The sequence below is a fragment of the Micromesistius poutassou genome (assembly GCF_964030765.1).
Source record: "Micromesistius poutassou genome assembly, chromosome: 11".
Taxonomy (NCBI): domain Eukaryota; kingdom Metazoa; phylum Chordata; class Actinopteri; order Gadiformes; family Gadidae; genus Micromesistius; species Micromesistius poutassou.
The window spans coordinates 13020922-13027023 of record NC_140281.1 but is presented as its reverse complement, the minus strand read 5'-3'; positions in this window follow the sequence as shown (position 1 = coordinate 13027023).

The window sequence follows — 6102 nt, the reverse complement described above, 5'->3', positions numbered from 1 at the left end:
ACAATAACGCAAGCTTGCATAAAGCTCCCATTTGGTGAAAAGACTAGACTGCGTCGGGTTGGTTGAGAAGGAATTGGGAACCGCGACATGGAGGAAAAAAGGATAGTTTCCTAGGATTGTTCGTCGGAGCCCCGCTGTAGCGGGCAGTGGGGCTGGGTGGGCAGCCCCGGGGTTGGCCAGCGTTCAGCAGGTAGCCCCGGGGGTGGCCAGCGGGCAGCGGGGCTCCGACGGACCACTGCCGTGGCAGCAGGGCTGGGCGGGCAGCCCCGGGGGCGGCCAGCGTTCCGCGGGGCTCCGACGGACAATCCTGGGCAACAATCCTTTTCTCCTCCATGTCGCGGTTCCCAATTCCTTCTCAACCAACCCGACGCAGACAACCCCGGGCAACAATCACGGGCAACAATCCCCTTCTCCTCCATTTCATTTCTCCGTTGAGTCTGTAGCCTACTTAATATTGACGTGGAAGTGGAAGAACCAGAGGCGTCTGAGAACCCGTCGCAGTCGTTTGAGATTCATAATATCATACAGAGGCGCAAACAGCTTTTGACCATGATAATATATATTATATAGATATCTAAATATAATATGATATTATTTAGATATAGAGCTCCAGGACTCCCGCCGGAGCACCCGGAGTGTTCAGTGTTCCACTGTAAACACTAGCGCATGGTACCGTGGCTGCAAGCTGCTCAGGGCCACACTCCCACCCTCCACCTTGACCCGTCTCTAAAAACGGCACGTTTGTGGAGAGCTCATTGTGGGACTGGCTCGTAGTGGCTGTAATTGTAGTCTTCAAGTACTGTATTAGGGGCCCACTAACACCTTTATTAAAGCATCCATAAAATAGCATGCCATGGGACCATTAAACAAATAACATTTCCTAGCATTCAGCTAATATCTCCTCATGATCCAATAGCTATGCGACCCCTGAGGGTGTTGTAAAAAAACTCTGGTCTTCTCAGCAGCACGTAGGCTGATAACTATGAAAACTATGTAACCTACACTACCGTAATTTCCCGCATATAGGCCGCATCGTGGACAAACCGCAAGCCTTTAATTTATGTATTAAAAAAACAATTGTGTGCATGAGAACGGTGAGAGCACATCAAACGCGCGTAGCAGCTAGGACCCGTCTTTCTTTACTGTCTCCGAGTGTGTGTCGCTGTTAAACACCTGACAATGAGCTAGTTTACCATGATAAGACCGCCATATGAATCTGGAAAAAATGAATAAAGACAGGATTTGGTCTCCTATATTTCCTATGCAGGATAACTCATGTGTGTTTCCATTGAAAACAAGAACATTCAAAGTGATCCTAAACTTTAAACCTACTCTACGTTCTGTTGGGCAAAAGCATCAACCAAGAAATTTAAACAAATAATACAAACTGAACTTCCACCATCATGCATAGCGCACATCTAAACAGATAAAAGAGCAGAGAGGAGCCAGCTCAATAAAAGCATCTTCCCTCATGGTATAATCTATCTATCTATAATCTATGGTATAATTCACCCCTGTGAGATGCGTGCCAGCTCACCAGCATAACCTGCAATGTCCACAAAACCAAGGAAATGGTGGAATATATCACCCTTGTAGTTATGTGGCCCAGAACATTTGACTCGGACTGTAAGAAAAATAATAGCTTGTAGCCTGTAGAGGCCTAGACCTAATCACTAGTATCAAAAGAATGACCTGACAGGTGGTGAGTGATATGGCTGTGATCTAGCCCCCTAGTTCTAGCCAAAGCAGGTAGCCTCGGTCTAACATCTGCCGACAACAACCTGTATATCAAAGCAGCATCTTCCTCATGGTATAATCTGAAACCCCTGTCAAATGTGCTAGAGGGACTCACTTCACAACCAATAAGCTTTTATATAAGACAGGCAATTAACTTCCCTTCCCTCTCTCAAGCAGTCCGAGGGCGAAACAGAAATAAACGTTCAGATTTTCTACTTGTGTAGTATTTTCAATTACAGTATCTTCATTTTACAATTGTATCTCTATGCTTGTAAAATTTATATTAATGACCATTAATACTTACAAGACACTGCTTGAAAAGTAGATTAGGATCTTCACGTAGGAACACAGGAAGTCCTTTCATGGCTGCTTCCTTGCCGTCTCTGACGATGTTGGTGGTCTCAAAGAAAAAGAAAAAACAAAGATAGCTCTAATAATATCAAGACTAATTGTAATTCAACAGATTGAATTTCATCTGGGCAAAAGTATTGTTTGGTACTGTACTGTGCACACACCTCATCATCAAGCTTGCTCAGTATCTCCTTCAGGTCCTTGCCAAACTCTGTTTTTCGGGCGCGGTACAAACTCAGCAGTAGGGGCGCATATTTTTCTACAGCAGCTCTGAATGTTCAGAGTAGATCTTTGTTTGTAATACAGAAAAACTCCTCACAAATCTGTAAAATGCAGGAAAAAAACAAATATGTACAGAGGAATAGTAAGTAAATTGGGAGAATTTGTAACCTGTCAAAAATTGTCTATAGCCATTATCATTTTTAAAAGCATTTACAGCCTCTCCAGGTTGTAGTGGGTGCCTGCTTGCGTGAATGAACGTGCGTTCGTGCGTGTGTGTCGTCGCTTATTCGCTTCAAATACTTTCTTTTCAAAACTTGGGAATTAATACGGCGCGGTAAATAAAGTATTTAAAGCGAATAAGGGACGCTGTTTTTGTTGTTTATTTGGTTTTGAACGAATAGTTTTGGACGCATGCATCGGCTTTGAGTTTGTTACTTTGAAAACACACACACACACACACACACACACACACACACACACACACACACACACACACACACACACACACACACACACACACACACACACACACACACACACACACACACACGACTTGATTCGGAGGACTCACCTGCCTCAGCCATTTTTCATATCAAAGCAGTGAAGGCGGGGGGAGGGGGAAGAAAGAGGATAGCAGATTAACCAGCAGGGCGCGCACAGCGCACAGACTTGTGCGGAGGTGAACTTACAGTGAGCCGTTTGACGGGAAAGCAAAAATAAATAGGCGGTCGACTGATCGCGGCACTAGTCTCAATGTGCTACGACCTAAACTCCAAGGACAGAGCTGGTGGTCTGATCACGTGCTAAGTGCATGATGCCTGTAGTGCTAAGGCGAACTCACCGACGAGAAACGGTGTCAATTTCCAATGGATAGTGTAGCCCAGGGGTCCAAACTTTTCATCGAACCGCAGGCCTTGACTAGGCTAGTCTACATAAAAAAGACGTGTGCAAATAGCCTAGCTAAACACCGAATTGTGTTCTCATTAAACAACTTGCGATACGAGAGTCCTGGTTGCACAACGATAATAACAAATTAAGTGAACAAATGAATGATATAGTTGGTTGCATGGTTGAAACTTTTGAACAACTCTTTAGGCTATTTGTTTATTTATTTCGTTTAGCTCTCCTTAAATTAAATTCACGCTTCAAAACGCACGACTTTTACTTCTACGGCGAGCTTTACTTCTATGGCGAGCTGTCTCTTTTTCCGGCTCTCGACTTCCTTGTTCAAATATCATTGTACAACTTGGATAATGGAACACGGCGCGCTGAATTGCATTGCACGTCTCGGACAATGAAATTAGGCAATACCCCCTAAACTGGCCTGTTTCATTATACAACGTGAACAACTGTAAATGAATTATACTTCGTACACGGACCCATATCACACGCGGGTAGTTGGAAATATCGCTGGCATCCCTACGACAGCATAATTAGCCAGTTAGCTCCTACTTAAGTAGGCTACCTTTCATTCAAATTCGGATCTTATTACACTCATTAGCATATTTGCCGATCCGCGAACAGCGGAACCCATAGTAAACATTCATACACCATGGAAAATATATATATATGTCATGAAAACAATGAGACAACCGCTACAACAAAACATATATGGTGTAGGACTCATAAATCCAACTTACCCCTTTCCAAACTTCCAAAGAGAGGAAGTCTGGGCGTGTGCGACCCCAATTAGCGCCCCATCGGAACCAACAATAAATAACGAGTGGAACTAAATAAATAATGTACTATGTTACAGGTCAAAATTTGGGGAGGTTCACTATAAACCAACATTTGTTTTATTATACTGTTACACAGGCGCAAGTGTAGTGGTGCCTGGTTGCTTCGGGGGAAAATCAGCTTTGCGCCGGGTGCAAACTAGCAACGACATGCGTCGGTGTAGAAAGTCAATTGCACCGGGCGCAAGATAGGGCCCTTCTTCTGTTTGGCGCACATGGCTAATTTGCATACGTGCACAGGACTGGCTGGCTCCGCTTGGCAAAAAATAGCACATATTTGTGAATAAATGTTTAAAATTCTGAATACTGGACAAGGTGAGCTTAAACACATTTAAATGACCATTCGGGGGGGCAGCCCCCCGGACGCTTGTATCTTGGTTTTGTCTAGGCTCCATGTGGAGCCTGTATCTTGGAGGCTCTTGGTTTTTTTTTTAGGCCCCTTCTGGAGCCTGTATCTTGGAGGCTCTGGGTTTTGTAGGCTCCTGATGGGGCCTAGAACGAGGGAGCTGCAGCTGCTGCTTAGGCATGGTGCTTGACCGTCTGTGGGTTTGCTTCTGGGGAATAGAGCCAGGCTTCTGTAACCAAGGGCTAGGCTGCTGGACAGCTGATCTGGGCTGGTCTGCATAGGACTGGTTTATCGGGATTCGAACAATACCTTGTAGATATCCAAGCTCCCCAGCAGACCCATTGCTGTAAGCTGTTCGGTAGCACATCGATTTATGCTTTTTTTTTAACCACCATAGTGAAAGATTAAACTCACTCAACTCATTTACTTGGCATCCCCCAACAAAAAGACGCAATTGCAGTAGTACCCTAGAAGATAAATATCAAGCTGTTTTAACATGTCCACCATGCTACCGATGTAGATGTTTGTAGCACTATTTTTGGTTTTCATTTTCACCCATTGGCAATTTAAAGAGAGCTAATCAAGTCTGCCGGCAGATGAAATAGCGTCAGACAAACCCTGCGACATTGTGTGAGCTCCTGGGATAGTTTAACTTTAGTTGATTATTCACTCATCTAAACTGTCCATTGCAACCTTGTGGTGAGCAATGGAAGTACTGATGTTCCATCCAATGAGTTGATATAATATAAGTGAAAGCTGGAGTTTACCTTATGTATTCTCCAATGTGTGTCCCAGCACAAAAATTGCTGGTACAAAAGTCTCAGATCACAAACTCTTTCAATTTGGGTACAAACACAGTTTGCCGTATTTAATCCATTTACATTCTATCATGATATTTTGCATGTAATCTAGTGTGTATTTGTTCTTCGGCTGTGTGCCAGCTGAGAAGAGCAGCTCCATGCTGGGCCAGAGCATGCAGCTCCACCGTTCCAGATGGATGGAACCAGGGATTGTAAGTAGGCCGGTTTTTCGGCTGCAGGCTTGTAGGCTACAGGTAAACAAAACCTCCCACACAATATTTAAGAAATCTTTTACTAAGCTTCAAAGTTCTAATTCGATGACGATGAAACACATACAGGCCTACAGATAGCATGTAAACGATATTTTGCTTAATGGATAAGACACGCTGTTTCTAGAATCGCCAGCAGAGGGCAGCGTAATTCTTATTCATATTACATTTTTACATTTGCACATGACTTGCCCGTGTATTAGAGTCTAGACAGTATAATGTAAACAAAAATATAGAAAGAGAGAGAGAGAGAGAGAGAGCGAGAGAGAGATACAAGGAAATACTGTATTAATAAAAAGAATGATCCAGAATTCATAAAAATGTCCTGCTCTCAACACCTGCTATATCTGTTTGGCGAGAAGCCCAGATGGGTAGCACTGGCTGTTAGATTAATGCTATTGATACCAGAGTCTAAAACCATGTCGAAACAGAAAATAAGGGCCTCTGATTTCTAGGTCCTTCAGTCAAGCTTATATCCCAGCATGCATCTCTCTCATCTCATATATCTGTTGTTCCTGGGGAATAACAAGACATTGGATCTTATGGTTTCACATCCAATAGGTTGCTGCAGTCATGTATTGAAATACTATGGAGTGGGATATTTGGACCTTATTATGCCTTCATATGATATGCAAAATGTA